Source organism: Vicia villosa, linkage group LG6, assembly GCF_029867415.1.
Source record: "Vicia villosa cultivar HV-30 ecotype Madison, WI linkage group LG6, Vvil1.0, whole genome shotgun sequence".
In the NCBI taxonomy this organism is placed as follows: Eukaryota; Viridiplantae; Streptophyta; class Magnoliopsida; order Fabales; family Fabaceae; genus Vicia; species Vicia villosa.
The window spans coordinates 81,088,181-81,106,614 of NC_081185.1; the positions used below are offsets into that span (position 1 = coordinate 81,088,181).

General features: G+C 37.0%; 1 pseudogene; it reads left to right on the plus strand.

The window, feature by feature from the left end:
• The first annotated feature begins 3,492 nt into the window (after positions 1 to 3,492).
• Positions 3,493 to 4,908, plus strand: LOC131611742 (F-box/kelch-repeat protein At3g23880-like; annotated as a pseudogene).
• The last annotated feature ends 13,526 nt before the right edge of the window (positions 4,909 to 18,434 follow it).

Here is an 18,434-nt window from a genome sequence, read left to right on the forward strand (position 1 = left end):
AGTGAGTCTAGGGATAGGAGTTCGAATCCCACGCATGTCCATGTAATTTTTTAACAAAATGTTTGTTTGTGTTTGCTTGCAGATCCAGCGTGTTCAACTCATGCGCACCTACAATGTGCCTTCGCGTTTGTGCCCTTAGATCCCCACTGAAATCACATCCGATGGCTCAAGGACGCTGCTCCACCACGGGACCTTAGAGGTTTACCACATTCAATCGCAGACGCTGGATTGGGTTTCTGATTTGGGCCCAGCATAATTTCTATCCACACCTCCAGGCCCAATTTATTTTTCTCCCTTTCTTATTTTTATTTCCTATTAGTTTATATTTTTATTATTAACTTATTTAGATTATAGTCAACCATTAAAAAAATAGGTTTAGGTTTTAATTAGTTTAATAATTTTAATTAATTTAGTATTTAGGTTTTTATTAATTTAATTTTAATTTAATTGTAGGATGGTAATTAACTAGTAATTAGTTTTTTAACCTAGCATTGATTTAATTAATTTAGTAATCACAATTTAGACTTAGGATTATTTTCATTTCTTTTCAAACCTTAAAATTTAATTAGCGATCTTTTCTTCTCATCCTAAACTCTGTGATTGTCGCATGCGTGTTTAATTTTTATTTAACTTATGTCATTTAAATTCTAGAACATGTATAGGTCGTAAATTCTTTTTGATGTAATAGTAATTAGGATTTTATTTCTGCACTTTACTTTCCGCATCCCCGGATTTTTTGGTTATGTACTCCCCTAATCCCGAAGCCCTGTAATAGCGTAGGATTTAATTTCCGCATTTTAATTTCTTGCTGATATTAACTGCTTAGATGTATGCTAATTAGGATTGTATGGGATTAATCAATTAACCGTTAGATCACTAACTTAAAGATAAATATCTGAATCAAAACATTTTGCACACACTCACCTTTAGGGTAACCTTCTCTTATGCTGCTTTCGATTAAATAGTCAAGTCCCTCGGATGTAGGGATACCTTAGCATGTTGCCTTCGATTCAGAAATCATCATAAAGATCATAGTCCCTTTGATGTTGCCTACGATAAATGATCTTGATGATAGTCCCTTTCGATTGCTAAGGTATCCTTACTTGTTGCCTTAATGACTATTCTCATCAATTCATAGGACTTCCTACCCCCTTATGGTATGGATAGCCCTATGGAAAAACGATGAACCTTCGATGACCCGCACATCCAATGCATAGGACTACCTATCTTCAAATGGTATGGATAGTACTATCACCTAAGTAAAGACTTAAATAACAAGTTAGACCTTATAATTTTAGGACATGTTACTCTTAATTGCTTGCTCAAATCAAAGTTTCAAATTACTTTTTCACACCTCCTTTTCAAAACAAATTCAAAGGCTACACTTTATTTACAAAGTTAAAGTCCTTTTTCAAACTGTTTTACTATACACACATTACACTCTTTTTCAAACATTTCAAACAAACAAGTGAACTAAGCAATTAAGAGCCCATGGATAACCATGGATACAAAGGGTGCTTACACTTTCCCTTTGTATAACCTACCCCCTGAACTCAATCTCTTTCAAAAAGGTCTTTCCTATTCTTTTTGCCTTTCCAATTGAATGATACAAAGGGTGCTTACACCTTCCCTTTGTATAACCTACCCCCTGAACTCAATCTCTTTCAAAAAGGTCTTTCCTGTTCTTTTTGCCTTTCCAATTGGATAAAATAAAAGTCGGTGGCGACTCTTGCTATCCGCACATATTAAAAAGTCAGTTCTCCCACCGAGTTACAGAGGGGTTGAATTGTGTTAGCTATTTCTTTCTTTTCTAAAAATATCTTATCAGATTCTAAACTCAAAGTCTATAATCTGATACAGAGTTAAGTGTTTGCAGCGAATAAAAACAAGTTCAAAGGTAGATAGTGAAAGAAAGAGAGACACAAATAAATTTATCCTGATTCCTCCCACAAAACGAGAGTAGTCATGTCTCCTTGTACTTCCAAAGAATTTTACTATAATCACGAATGATTAAAAATAATCACACACACAAGTAAGAGACTTTCAATGCTCAAATTCTTATGTAAGAGACTTATAATGCTTAACCACACATGCAAGAGACTTTATATGCTCATGCACACAAGCAAGACTTTAGATGCTCTAGCATACAAACAAGAGATTCCTAACATCTAACTTACAAATAAGAGATTGATTGAATATTACACTTGATATATAATCAAAGGTATAAACATAATACAACTAAAAAAAATTCTTAAGACTTAAGAATTTCTAAGATATAGAAATGAAAAATTCTAACCCATAGAATTTTGTAATGGGAATGGTATGATAAAATGTTAACATTAGTTTGATTACAAATATGCCATTTTGTTAGTGTAGAATTGTGGAAGTGAAAGGGTAATTAATGGTTTAAATTAGGGGTGTTCAAAACCAAACCAACCCAATAGAAAACCGCAAATCAAATCAAACCAAATCGAAACCGTAAAAAACCGCATTTGGTTCGGATTAGCTTGGGTCATTTTTTAACAAAACCGCACGGTTCGGTTCGGTTTGCAGTTTGTATTTTGTAAACCGAATCAAACCGCATTATGTTACAACCTAAATTTTACTTAACTCACATCCAACCCAAACTTAAACCTATTATACATTAGCCTTATGATTACGAACAATTTTCTCATCCTTATATAATTTCAGTCTCGATCTTCTTAAATCTCTAATAACATTATCGCACATTCTTTGCCACATACATCTTCTTTCTTCTTCTATAATCTCTACTCTCTTATATTCTTTTTTTTCACCTTCTCATATTTATGTAAATGTTCCGTATTTCAGTTTCGTTTTTATCGCACATCTTCTTCTCTAATCTCTCAACACTTTTTTTTTCTTTTTCACCTTCACTAATCTTTCGTCTATTCTATTTTTTGTTTCATTATAATAATTTTTATATTATTTTATGCTATTATTTTATGTTTAATATTCCACTTTTGTATAATTTAATTTTTACATATTAAATAGAAAATTGTTGTCAAAATATGACGAGTTTTGTTGTTATTTGATAGTGTATGAATGTCTAAATACAAAATCATGTTGTCATCTATATGTGTATGTATGGCACAATAAAATATTTGTAAAAAACTGAACCAACCGAACCAAACCAAACCGCATTAGTTTGGTTTGGTTTGGTTCAGATTTTTTTTAAAAGCCAACCGAACCAAACCAAACCGCACTATTTTTTCTCTTGCGGTTCGGATGATTTTTTTTGTCAAAACCGCCCAAACCGCATCGCGAACACTCCTAGTTTAAATATCTATCCAATTTTAATGGGTTGATAGTTGACTTTTCTTTCTTGTCAAGCTGTTGGTCATAAAGCCCCTGTCGTAGCGGTGCATTTGATTATGAACTTCCTTCTCATAGTGGTGTATTATATCAATTAAATTTTAACTTTAATATTGGTTAAAAAAAATTATATTTTTATGCTTCCAAATGCAATTCTTTCTCCCGATCTCTGATGATGCCTCTTCCAATTCTACCTCCCGATCTCATAACGGAAATCCTTTCACGGCTTCCGGTGAAGGTTCTGGTGAGATTGACATGCGTTTGTAAACAGTGGAAATCGCTCATCGTTGATCCAACATTCGCTAAACTTCACCTTCAAAGATCACCCAAACACACACCCTACTTACCTTACTCGATCATGGAAATGAAACTTGGGACCTATCTCTTGTACACTCAGTGCGTCGTTCACTCGAACACCCTTCCTCCACTGTCAACGAAGATGTGTGTTACCGTTTTAAAAACCAATCTTATCATGCAATAGGCTCTACCAACGGCTTGGTCTGTTTGATGGGTGATAAATCAGAAGAAGACGCAATCAGAGAAATTTGTATTCGGTTCTGGAACCCGACTTTACGATTAAGATCCAAAAAGTCACCAACTTTGTTTTTCATGTGTCCTTATGTCTGTGTGCGCGTTGGATTTGGCTATGATGATTCAGGAGACACATACAAGGTTAGTCAAGTTTCAATTTAGTCCTTGTGCATCGTTATATTTAGATTTAGAGTTGTGTTAGTTTGATTAGATACACTATAGAACACAGTTAAACAATATAAAGTGGGGCACATCATTGAACATAAAAATAATAGGAGTAATATTGGTGTTCTAAATAAGTGATATACTGTTCTTTAGTTTAACCACATACATTTAATTTCTTTGGATTAATTTTTGTATTTACTCCCTGCAAGGTGGTGGTTGTGTTTTGGAATCATACAGTGCAGAAATGGGAGGGGAGAGTTCATTGCATGGGCGATAGTTGCTGGAGAAACACTCTCGCTTGCCATGATTTTCCAACGTTACTAAGAGGAACTTTTACCGGACCGTTTGTTAATGGTATTGTTAACTGGTTAGCACTTAACAACTTAAACTGTCATGAGTATGAATGGGAAAATGTTACCATCGAACAGTTAGAGATTTTTTCGCTTGATCTAGGGAAAGAAATATGTAAGCATATGTTGCTACCTGACGGTTTTGGTGAAAAGCCTGAAGATGAACCAGCCCTTGCTGTTTTAAGGGGTTGCCTGTGTCTTTGTTATGACCACATGAAGACCCATTTTGTTTTGTGGGAAATGAGAGAGTTTGGAGTTCAAGAGTCTTGGACTCAGTTGGTGGATGTTAGTTATGTGGATCTTCACTTGGATTATTTAGTGTCTCAGTGGCTTCTGTTGCCGGTGTGTCTGTCAGAAAATAGAGATGTCCTGGTGCTGGCCAGCACACGGTCTTGGGATGGTGTTATTATCTATAATCAAAGAGAATGTAGGGTTGAACATCATGAATTTCCTTACAGTCAAATTTGGTATGCCTATGAACATACGAAGAGCTTGGTTTTGCCTCGTCCTCATCCTCATCCACACTAAGCTCCCATGCAGGAAACTGTTAGATTTTTAATACCTACTGATGGTTCCTCAGTGTTTTCCTTATTCTGATGGTTCCTCAGTGTTTTCCTTATTTTGTTGGGTGGTACTTATTGGATCAAAATTTCCGAGTTAGTTTTTACTTTTCAACTTACTTTTGTCAGTTGCTCAAAATTTCTTTTTAGATATGAATTAGACTTGTTGGTTCCATGTATACTACCTGTTGAATTTCTTACTCATGACTTTTTGCCATCTTTATACCGTAATAATCCTTTAGCTTCAACCTTGCATGAATCTTTTAGATTGAACCTTGCATGAATCTTTTAGCTTAAATGAATGGAAAAAAGAGAGGTAAAACCGAGCATATTATTTTAATATGAGGTTGAGGGATGTGGTTATCTTTTCAACAAATTATATTTTTCGCGAAACACATAGCAAGTGGCCATCTTTTCAACAGATTACCTTATATTTTTTCAGTGAACATGTGCCATTTAACTAATTTAGGCAATAATGATTGCATGAAAATACTAGGAAGCACAATATCACATATACACGAGTGAGATTATGCACATCTTTTGGAGATAGACGTAATAAAATATGCATAAAAATAAAATTTGTTTCACTTATTTATTAGAAACAAAAAGGCATATATTGGTAAGTAAGTACTTTTCTCAAGTTCAAAGTCTTGAGTTTGAACTTTATCACACTGCATTGGTTGTTGCTACATGAATAACCCTATCTTTTTTATATTTTTGTTGGTACATGAATAAAGATGAAAAACTACATATATTTTGTTTTAGATTAGGATATGTTTTTTTATCATATAAATTATGAATTTTTTAAGATACTGTTTTCATATTAGGATATGTTTTATTATTATATAAATTATGAATTTTTTAAGCGCAACCGTGTAGGTCAATCTTTAAAATTGGAGATGATTATAACGAGCGATTAAATTTCCCTTTAAAAAAAGTATTCATGTATTTTTAGAGTAGGTTTGATAGCATAATCTCGAACTAAACGAAAAGAAATAATAAATCTGTTATGAAACTATCTAAAATAATATAGAGATCTGTTGTGAATTCAATGCCAAGAACAAAGTATAAAACAAGGGAAGAATAAAGGACAAGGAAGAAGAAGAACACAAGAATTGGTTATAACTGCCATTCCTTTACTTTCTCTTTGAAAATAAGATTACAAGTTTACAAGAATAACAAATAACCTCTCTCACCCTAAATTAGGATTTACTGTTATTTATAATAAAACCTAACATACTAACTAACGGGTTTTTTCCACAAGGCCCATTACACAAGTCAACTTAATAAACAAGCTAACTTAACAAATTAGGGTTTAAACACTAAACCTAATTTAACATGCTAACAACCCTAGCATCTTCGACACAAGCATGTGAACAACCTTTAACTTCATGCTTAATCTTGTCGAACCAAGAGGCTACCCTTCGACCATACTAGAGTTCGATCCAATATCTCACAAATCTCCACCTTGGACCTAACTCTACAACGTCAAGGGAACAAACTAGCTTTCTTCATGCAGCTTTATCAACTGCATACAGTGGAAAAAAATTGCAACTTGGCAATGTCTTTGTGATCATATCAGCAGCATTGTCCTCAGTCGAAACCTTCAGCACTTGGACTTCTCCACGCTCGATTACTCCTCTGACGAAATGCAGCCTCACATCAATGTGCTTAGTTTGCTCATGATAGGCTGAGTTCTTCGACAAATATATTGCACTTTGACTATCACATTTAACAGTGATACCTTTACCTTGAAGTTTCAACTCCTTAGCAAAACCTTCAAGCCGCAATGCTTCTTTCACAGCTTCAGTTAGGGCAATATATTCCACTTTAGTGGTTGATAGAGCAACAACCTGCTGAAGTGTTGCTATCCAACTAATTGCTGTGCCAAACATGGTGAAAACATATCCAAAATAGACTTTCTAGAATCCATACAACCTGCATAATCAGAGTCGACATATCCTTCGATTACTGCTTTACTATCTTCACCCAAGGCTCCACCATAAATTAGGACCCTGTTCAAACACCCATTTATGTACCTTAAAATCCACTTCAATGCTTGCCAGTGAGCCTTTCCAGGATTCGCCATGTATGTAACACCCTTCTAAACCCCGCGAAAATTTATAAAATAGTTCAGAGTAAACATGAAAACAAGGGTGCCACAATTTAATTAAAAACAATTTACTATAAATCAATTGTCATGCTTCACTTAGGGACAAAATCGTCACTTTAATAAAATCATGTTTCTACACAGCGGATATTAGTCAACAGATAAGCATAACATCATCTATGCAATATCTCACAAAATTACTCCAATAACAACAAAATAGAGCATCATCATAAACTCTAAACTAGCGTTCCCCCAGTGTTACAATATCAGAGCATGACACCGACGCTATACTAAACAAACTGACTCATGAGCTAATCCTCACCGAGCCGAAAGCCGCTATCCTCAATCTGAAAATATCAACAGTAAGGGTGAGTCTCATTCACAATTAACAAATGTTATCGAATCATAAACAATAACACATCATAGTCACATTATTCATCCAATTCCATTATATTCAGATTGTCAGGAAGTACTTATCAACACACAACAACGATAGAATACATTACCAAAAGACAACACCATAACAGTTACACCATCATTAAATATTATAACATTGGACAATCTTCCATTCATGTTACAATTATACACAACAACCTAATGCAATGCAACTATATGCATGTGGTACCAAACATGGGATAACCCATCTCACCGATCCACCACCATAAAGATTCGGCTACTTCTCTCACCAATTCCACACAATGGGAATTGGCTACCGCTGTCCCACCACCATAAGGGATACAGCCCACAACATGATTATGAAATGCATGTATCAACCATAACATGCTCATCATCAACATTAAACAACCAAATGTCATAATCATCAGCCACCATAATAATCAATAGCCACACACAGTTATGCTATTTCTCAACCATAATAAAATACATATTTTACATCAACAATATATGTATAACAAACACCAATTACAACCACAGCATCATAGCAGGTAAATCATTCATTATACAGTGCACAACAATAGCACCCCTCACAATCGCGTACCAAATACAACAAAGCAACTCATCCACGATAGAGTATTTACCTCATCATTCATCAAAATACATGATAACCATATTTACCATGAACAACATCCATTTGTATAACAAGCAGGAGCAATCATATTATAACAACACCCATCATTGCACACATTCAATTATGCAAACAACAAACCATTGCACCTCATCATTTATGCAAAACAAGAGTAAACCAGATTTGAAGAAAACGATAATTTTCAAAATAAAATCAAGTTATTGTTGTTATATTTATTTTATATGGTAGAACATTCAATTTAAGGAACAACGTCCAAAACGGCGTCTAAAACGGACTTACGGTTTGAAAGTTACACATTTTTACATTTTTCAAAGAAAATAATTATCGCTACAGCACGCGGCGCCACACACAGTTAGCAGCGCGTAACGAATGGAAACACGCCTTCGCGGCACAAACAAAGGTTCGCGGCGCGGAACGAGAAAATCACTACGCCTTCGCGGCGCGCACCTACCTTCGCGGCGCGAACTGGCAAAAGTCAGAGCTCTCATCGCAATTGACAGCATTACGGGATTTACCCCAAAATCCCCAAAACCCAAACCAAGTTATGTCATGAACCTCAACACCACCATATCAGCCACATACATGTTATAACATAAATATAACACACAAAGAGGATCATTTAATCATCATAACAATCATATAATCATACAATTCATCAAATCATACAATCCCCTCAAAATCATCCCAAAACCCCAATCCATCATATAACCAATTGACACAAACAATGCATCTAAATCAGTCCTATTATCTATAATACGATAAAAGATGTTAGCCGAAAGAGTCCCCCCTTACCTTAGCCAAGGATCTTGATTAGCCCTCTTCCTCTTCTGTTCCTCTTTCACGTATCAGCACTTCTACTCTTCTGCTTCTCTTCCACATCTATTTTCCTTTTTTCCTCAATTCCTTATTTTATGAAAAATAGATTTTAATTTAGTAAAAGGCCTACTAACATAGCACCCCCTCTTTACTAACCCCACATTAAGCCCAATAACCTCTTTTTCCACAATTCTTCCATTAAATCCAATCAGATGCCAAATAATTTCAAATAAATAATTTAATTCCAAATTAAATCAATTAATGAAAATATGGGGTGTTACAATGTACCTGCTTACAAGCCTTACTGCATATGCTATGTTGGGTCTAGTACAGACCATATCATACATCAAAGAACCAACTATATTAGCATATGGGATGCTATTCATATAGGCTCTTTCGACATCAGTACTAGGACACTGATCAATACTCAGCTTGAATTGAGGGTTTGTCGGAGTCACAACTGGCTTCGAATTCGACATACCAAACCTTTCAAGAATCTTTCGTAGATATGCCTCTTGAGATAAGCATAACTTCGACTTCTTTCTATCTCTTCGAATGTCAATTCCAAGATTCTTGGAAGCAGCTCCCAGATCCTTCATATCGAACTCCTTATTGAGTTCAACCTTCACCCTCTTTACATCTTCGACATTATTCCTTGCTATGAGAATATCATCCGCATAAAGCAACAAAATAACAAATGAATTACCAGGTCGAAATCTGAAGTAAACACAGTGGTCGAATTGACTTCTAATGAAACTTATGCCATGAACTTGTCGAATCTCCTATTCCACTGTCGAGGAGATTGTTTCAGCCCATATAAAGATCTCTTTAGCTTGCACACATAATCTTCCTTCCCCTTTTCGACATACCCTTCAGGTTGCCTCATCGGGATCATTTCATCTAGATCACCATACAAGAACACGATCTTCACATCCATATGTTCCAGTTATAGGTCGAACTGTGCCACCATGGCAAGCAACATTCGAATGGACCTATGCTTCACAACAGGAGAAAACACATCATTGAAGTCGACACCTTCTTTCTGAGTGAAACCCCTTGCAACTAACCTTGCCTTGTATCTTTTCGACGTCACTCCTTCAACTCCTTCCTTAACTTTGAAAATCCATTTACCGCTAACTAACCTTGCCCCAACAAGTTTCTTGATCAGTTCCCAAGTGTGATTATCATGAAGAGATTTCATCTCATCATTCATGGCCTTCAGCCATTCATTCTTATAGTCTCTAGGTTCTTTGTCTAGAACCTCACTTACAGAGATTAAGGCATAAGCTATAAGATCTGTATACCCAAGTCTCTGAGGTGGCTTGATAACTCTTCTTGATCTATCTCTCGACAATAGGTAGTCATCGACATTTTCCTGAACTTCCTCAGCATCTTCTGCTTCTTCTACGATTTCATCTGGAATATGCAATTCAACATCAACTTGCTCCACCTCAACAGGAATCTCTATCTGTTCCAGCTCTTCTGCACTTAGACCATCATCATCACCAGTTTTCTTGAAAGCCATCTCAGCTTCATTGAAAACTACATCTCGACTAGTGATACACCTCTTGTGACCTGGCTTTAGGCACCATAGCCTATAAGCTTTGACTCCTTCAGGGTATCCCATGAACATGCATTTAATAGATCTAGGTTTGACCTTGTCTTTCCTAATGTGAGCATAGGCTACGCAGCCAAATACTCTCACTTTGTCGAGATCTGGTGGATGTCTCGACCAAACTTCTTCAGGTGCCTTCATATCTAACGTTGTCGAAGGACATCTGTTTATCATATATGTTGTTGTTGAAATAGCCTCAGCCCAAAACACCTTATTTAATCCAGCACTAGTCAACATGCATCTGACTCTCTCCAAAATAGTTCGATTAATCCTTTCAGTCAAACCATTTTGCTGTGGATTACCTGCGGTAGTTCTATGTATTGCAATACCAGAGGCCGCACAAAAATTGTCGAACGCCTCATTGCAAAATTCAAGGCCATTGTCGGTTCTCAACCTCTTGACCTTTCTGCCAGTCTGATTTTCGACCAGAGTCTTCCAACTTTTGAAATCTCAAAAGTTTCATCCTTAGTCTTCTGGATGAATACCCATAACTTCCTAGAATAATCATCAACTATGGATAGAAAATATCTTGCTCCTGAATGTGATGGACACCTTGCAGACCCCCAAAGATCAGCACAGATGTAATCAAGGGATCCATATGTTCTTTGTTTGCCTTTGTTGAACTTCACTCTGCAAGATTTTCCAAGTACACAGTGTTCACAAAACTTCAGCTTTTCGACTTTGTCTCCACCAAGAAGATTTTGTTTCCCTAATTCGACCAGACCCCTTTCACTGACATGGCCCAATCTCATGTGCCAGATTTCTGTCTTTGACAATGGTTTCGTGGATGCATCATTTGTCGAGCCACTTACAACTTCAGCCTCAAAGGTATACAAGCCTTGTTTCTTCACGTATCTCAAGACTTCCTTCGACCCCTTCATGACTCTTAGGATACTTTTCTCTCCTTGGAAAACATATCCTTTCTTGTCGAATTCACCAAGAGAAAGCAGAGTTCTCTTCAAATCAGGAACATACCTGACTTTAGTTAACAACCTTATTGACTCATCATGGAGCTTGAATCTCACAGATCCAACATCTACAATCTTGCAAGCTTTGTTGTTTCCCAGCAGTATTGATCCACCATCTTGATCACATAATTCCTCGAACAAGTCGTTGTTTGGAGTCATGTGCCAAGTGAAACCTGAATCCATAATTCACTCCTTCCTAGAGTCATTGCTCGAAACCACAAGGACATTAGATGATTCGAAATCATCTTGAACCATAGCTGCATTGTCATTATCCTTACCTCCATGATCTTTCTGGCGTTCAGGGAACACCTTTCTTATGTGACCCTACTTCTTACAATGATAGCATCGAATGCCAGATACTTCGCCACTGTAAGACTTCGACTGGCTTTTGCTCTTCTTCTTGTCGAACTTACCATCCTTACGCAAGGACTTTCCTTTAACGGCCAAACCTTCACCAACAGTCAAAGATTTATGCTCTTCTTCAAAGGCCAGGGACTCCCTTCCATGCAAGAGATTTTCTTTGAAGTAAGCATGTGATCGAGGCAAAGCGCACAATAGTAACAACTCTTGATCTTCATTATCGATCTTCACATCAATATTTTCAAGATCAAGAATCAGCTTGTTGAACATATCCAACTGCTCAGCCAATACTTTGTCTTCAATCATCTTGAAAGAATACAAAGCTTGCTTCAGGTAGAGCCGATTTACCAGCGATTTAGTCTCGTACAAACTTTCAAGTTTCACCCATAACCCTAATGCCGTCGTCTCCTTTGATACTTTCTAGAGAACCTTATCACCAAGGCTCAACAAAATTGCGCAGTGTGCTTTCTCGATCATAGTCATCTTCTCCGCTTCCATTAATTCAGCATTCATGGCTGCCTCTCCCTTCAACGCTTCCAAGCAATCCTGCTGAACCAATAGGGCTTTCATCTTTAAGCGCCACAGACCGAACTCATTCACTCCGGTGAACTTTTCAATCTCGTACTTTGTTGAAGGCATCTTCTCCATGCTCACTGCACCAATTAGTTGTGAATTTGTCATACCCCAAAATTTGACCACAACAATTTTATACTCAAGCTCATTTGAATATCAGACGCTCAAGACCTGACTAACTGTACTCTCTCCTAAACAACAGCCTCTAAACTAGGGTTTTGATCTTTTTAGAGAAAAGTCAGATTCTGATACCTCCAATGGACTCCATGGCCTCTTATATGATTCAAATAATCCCCATTCCAAGTTTCAAGCCCTGATTCAAAAGATTGCTCACTCAATGACCCAAACGATCAATAATCGACTGACTGACCTAAAAGTCAAACTATGGTCAAAGTACAGTCAAAACTCCTGATTTTTTGTCAACAACCTCATTTTGAAGTATCACTCACCATTTGATCAAGGATTGATCATGGTTCATCAAGAAAAGATCAGAAATCAACAAACTCAAAAGATTCTAAATCAGGGTTTCATAGGAGAAAGTCAACTAAACTTTGACCAGCCATAACTTTCACATGGAACATCATAAATTTTCCATCCAAGGCTTAATTTGAAGGAAATTGAATTCTCTGTAATTTTGTCTCTCACATGCCAAGGCCAAAAATGCTTCATTTGAGAGATATGAGCCAAAACATTACAGGTCATTCTTAAAGATCGCAAAAAGTCAGTTTTTCTCAAAGCCCATAACTTGAACATGGTAGACTCAATTGAGATGAAACCAGAAGGAGCTTTTAGAGGACTCTTTAAGCTTTCTAAAAAGTCCTAAAACACCTTCATAGGATAAATATTGAGGGAGATACGCTTGGCGCAAGGTGGACGATTTTGAGGAAATACACAAAAGGCAAAGTGGAGAATTTTGATATTTTGGACTAATGGGCCTAAGGTTTTGATTTTAAACATCCCTATGACCTAAAAAATGACATCTGAACCCATTCCCATATTTTTGTCACCTTTTTATATTTATTTGAATTTTTATTCAATTAAAAATCAAATAAATCAAGTAAAAATGCAAAATAAATGAAATAAAATGCATGGGTTTGGTTTTAAACATTCAATGGTCCAAATATCATCACATAAGAGGTCCAAATTCGTGAAAGAGGCTAGGAGAAGATATTTGTCAAAATTAGGAAGTTTTAATGTAATTTTCAAATCAAATTTTTATCTCTTGAATGATTGGATTTCTTTCCAATTCTCTTGACCTAATCTCATTCTCTATATAAGCAAAACAATTCTCAGAACCCTAGGACGAAAATCCTAGTCCCAAAAGCTCTCAAAAACTTTGCAAAAATATCAAAGAGACTAGGGCATAAGGTTTCTTTGCATGCAGCCGTTCTCCATCGATTCCAAGCATAACATCGTGATCCAGAGAACTCATGGGATAATCCCAGGTCCAAAGCCATGGTTCATACGTGATAAAACGCTCAGATAAGAACTCACTTTCCTATATCCCTTACGTTAATCGTATCACATGTTACAGTTTATTTTAATTCAAACTAACGATGTTAATGGCTTTAGGAGATGTATTTATACAGGTTTGAGTCATCGTTTGAAGCTCACCACGGCGGGAACGTGTTTCACCATGGCTAGGTCAAGATGAATGGAGCCTCTCGTTTTCATGCCTACAGGCCGTTTCACGTCCAAAAAACCACACCAACGAAATCAGGGGAAGTTTTTATATACATCTGAGCCCTTTGGTTATTTTGCTAACGTTGCCTTACCGTGTTTTGATCTTGTTGCAGAATTCGAAGGAAAAGTTGCGGATAAATCCGCAGGTAATTCCCTGGGAAAATCTGCAGGGGTACGTATAGAAGATGATGAACAGTAGCCTTTGAATGGCTGACTGTTACGTGGCCTTGTCTGGTTCGCTGGTCCACTTTTTCGTCTCTCTCTTCCACACGCGCACGCGGCTATTGGATGGTCAACATCAGCGCATTCTCTCTCTCGCACTGATTGGTCACGCATGAAAGCAGTGGGGCCCTTTTGACTTGGATTGTTTGTATTTCAAATTTTTTGTTATTTCTTTATATTTATTAATCTAAAGCTATTTCTTTAACAAATAACTGATGAAGCCTAGTTGGTGGAAAGGGCGTGGCGTGATTCTCAAAACCTGGGTTCGATACCCAGGTGAAGCATTTTAATTATTTTCCTTTATTTCCATAGCTTTCCACAGATCCAATACACATATGCGCAGACACACATCATGGACACTCAGGCGCTCACCACTGGATGCACAAGAGGACTAATCTAATGGCTCAGAAAACGCAAGCTCACGATGGACCCTCGATGCTCCTCCAGACTGGAGCAAACACGCTACTTGTTTGATTACTGGGCTGGGCTCATTGCTGTTCAAACTCCTCTGATCCAGACTACACCCCCAGGTTTGTCTAAAATTTATTTATTTTTTCTTTTCATTCTTTTATTTCTTTTATTAACATACTCAAATTATTATTATTATTATTATTTTTAAAAATTAAAATCAACTATCAAAAAACACAAAAAATAGATTTAGGTATTAAGTTAATAATTATGTTATGTTATTTTTGGCTTTGATTTAATTTAATAATTTCAATTAACTTAGTAACTAGGTTTTATTTTGAAAATGACTTTTAAACTTAGATTTTTATCTCACTTATTTTCGAACATCTATTCGTTCCCCAATTCCCGCGATCTTCTTTCTCATCCCATATTCTATGATTGGCGCATGGTTGTTTATTTAAGTTTGCTATTGATTTAATTATTTAAATTTTGCTATTTAAGTTCTGTCTCTATTTAATTTTCACCTCTTATTTAATTATGGTATTTATTTATTTAATTTGCGTCCTTTAAATTCTAGAAGGTGTACAGGTCGCAATTATTCATTTTTTAATGTAATAGTAATTAGGACCTTTTATTGTCTGCACTTTATTTTTCGCATCCCCCGATTTTTGGTTATGTACCCCCCAATCCCGAAGCTCTGTAATAGCGTAGGATTTAATTTCCGCAATTTATTTTCTGTCAATATTAACTGCGTGGTTAGTAATTTAGGGAGTGCAAGACTATTAACTGAACCTAGATCACTAATATTACAAGATAAATGTAATCGAAGTTAACCCCGTGATTGTGCACCCACACACCTTTAGGGTAACCCCTCTTGCTGCCTTGTTGCCTTATTATCCGTTGCCTTTATTTATGAAAAATAGTCAAGTCCCACGATTCCGAGGATACCTAAAGCAAAGGTTGCCTTAATCATTGAAATCATCATATGAGATCTAGTCCCTCGAAGTTGCCTCGGTAAAACGATGATTGTCCCAATTGCTAAGGTATCCTCGCATGATGCCTACGAAGATAAAATGACTATTATATCCTTCCCTTAGACTACCTTCCCTCTTTATGGCAAGGGACAGTCTTATGGCAAACGATAACTTCGATGACCCTTCAACATCCAATTGAAAGACTTCCTGCCCTCTTATGGTATGGATAGATCCTTTCGTCTGAAAAGCTAAAAGAACGTTTTTTAAACTTAGGGTAATTGCTACTAATTGCTTGCTCTAAATTCAAAATCTTTTTCCCACTCTTTTCAAATCAAATTCAAAAAGACTACGCTTATTTACAAGCTAAAGTTCTTATTCAAACTTATTCAAAATCTTTTCAAACAAACAAACAAGTGAGCTAAGCAATTAAGAGCCCATGGATAACCATGGATGCAAAGGGTGCCTTACACCTTCCCTTTGTATAACTTACCCCCCCGAACTCAAAATCTTTTTAAGGGTCTTTTTCTGTTCTTTTAGCCTTTCTATTAAATTGGATAAAATAAAAGTCGGTGGCGACTCTTGCTTATCGCGACATTTCAAAAAAAGTCAGTTCACCGTATTACAAAACTGGCGACTCTGTTGGGGATGCTTTCGAATTAAAAGAGGGGTTACCTTAAAGTTTAGGATCACTTTAATTGTCTGATTTGTCTGCTTTATATATCAAAGGCTGTTTTGGGTATTTACTTGTGTGAAAGATCCTAACCCGGATCTGAGAACCTTAGGTAAATGGCATGAGACCAAGGAGACTACACAGCGTATACTGATGTGGTTGATATGGTGGCCATTGTTAGTGTGACACATTGGTTTGTCCCGGTGTTCCTTGGGATCCGACATGAGGAAACACTTGGCTGCTGCGTGGTGTCATTAAGCACTAATTCTCCCTTAGAACCCTAGTTGAACTTGACTTTGGCCTATTAGAAAGTAGCGAGGTGGCTGGCTTTGGTTCCGACTGAAGTTGGTTGATACTCGAAGCTACACTCATATGGACTGGACTTTCAGGACCTTCTCGGTTGGTGATTCGATTGCCGAATTGAGATAAGCGCCTTCGAGAAAGGTCAGTGATATGAGCTCCCTAGAACCCGATCTTTATATAAGACAAGTTGAACCAACGAAACTTCAATGGGGAGGGTACTTACCTACGAACTTCATGCAAGCCTCTAAACCTAAGGGCACTTGTGTGACTTGTTTGTGTTTGCTACTAACCTTTGTTTCCTTGCAGGTTTTGTTAAAGGACTTATTTGCCCTTACTATCTCACGTTGTGCCTAATGAACTGCATTCGCATAACATTCATGACATCATGACATCATAAGCATAACACAGTTTAACTAACGCTTTCAAGGATCTTAGGGATTTAGGGTGCACAATTTCAGGTACTCTTATCAAGGACCGAATTCCTAATCAAGGGGCAAGAGGATTTATTTTTCTCTGGCCACATACCTTCCAATTCAGAGACTCAGTATCTATCAAGGGGCAAGAGGATTTATTTTCCTCTAGCCATGTACCTTCAAATTCAAAAGTATCCCCGAATCAGAGGCGATGACCCACTCGATATGGTGAGCTCGATTCCCATAGAAGAATGTCCAAGAATCAGAATTCTTCAGACAAAGACGCGACTAAATCATTTTCTAATATTGCTAACTAAATTCCTAAAGATCCTTGAAAAGATTGCATTTGCATTCATAACATCACATAAAACTAACTCTGCCTTTCAGGTCGACCAACTGGTCAGACAAATACCATCGACAAATCAACCTCTGTCAGATATACAATCTGGAAAGCATATCCCTCCAGACATTCTGAAGACACCTACATCAGATATACATTCCGGAAGCTCGAATCCCGGACACTCTGAAAGTTCCAATCAGATGAACATTCTGGAAGCTTGACCCCCAGACTTCTGAAACATCCCAATCAGATATACATTCTGGAAAGCATATCCCTCCAGACATTCTGAAGACACCTACATCAGATATACATTCCGGAAGCACGAACCTCGGACATTCTGAAAGTTCCAATCAGATGAACATTCTGGAAGCTTGACCCCCAGACTTCTGAAACATTCCAATCATATATACATTCCGGAAGCTCGAATCCCGGACATTCTGAAACATGCTTATCAGATATATATTCCGGAAGCTCGAACCCTGGATACTCTGAATCTCTACAACAACAACACGCCTAAGCGTCAAGTCGCCCAGATTAATATGTCACTGGCTCAAGCATTACAATACTTGTTGAAGTCAGGGTTGATTACTTTGAAGGACCCTCCTAGGAATCCCAGTACTTCCTCTTCTCGCTATAATCCCAATGCGAGGTGCGCATACCATTCCAATTGCCCTGGACATGATACGAATGATTGTTGGCTATTGAAAAACAAGATCCAAGACATGACCGATGATGGAGAAATCAAATTTAACCCTCCTGAAAACTCCTGGGATGATCACTGCTCCTATGCCTAGTCATGACAAGACTGACGGACGGACTTTTGCATCATTAGATCTACTTTCATTTGCAAGTTTCTTCTCTGTTTGTTTAAACATTTGACTCATGATAGACATTATCTGTTTTAATAATCATCATCAGTGCATTGCATATGTTTGTCTTGAACAAATCATTTCGCTATCACTCATTTTAAATTGCGTCTTTACTTTGCATATGTT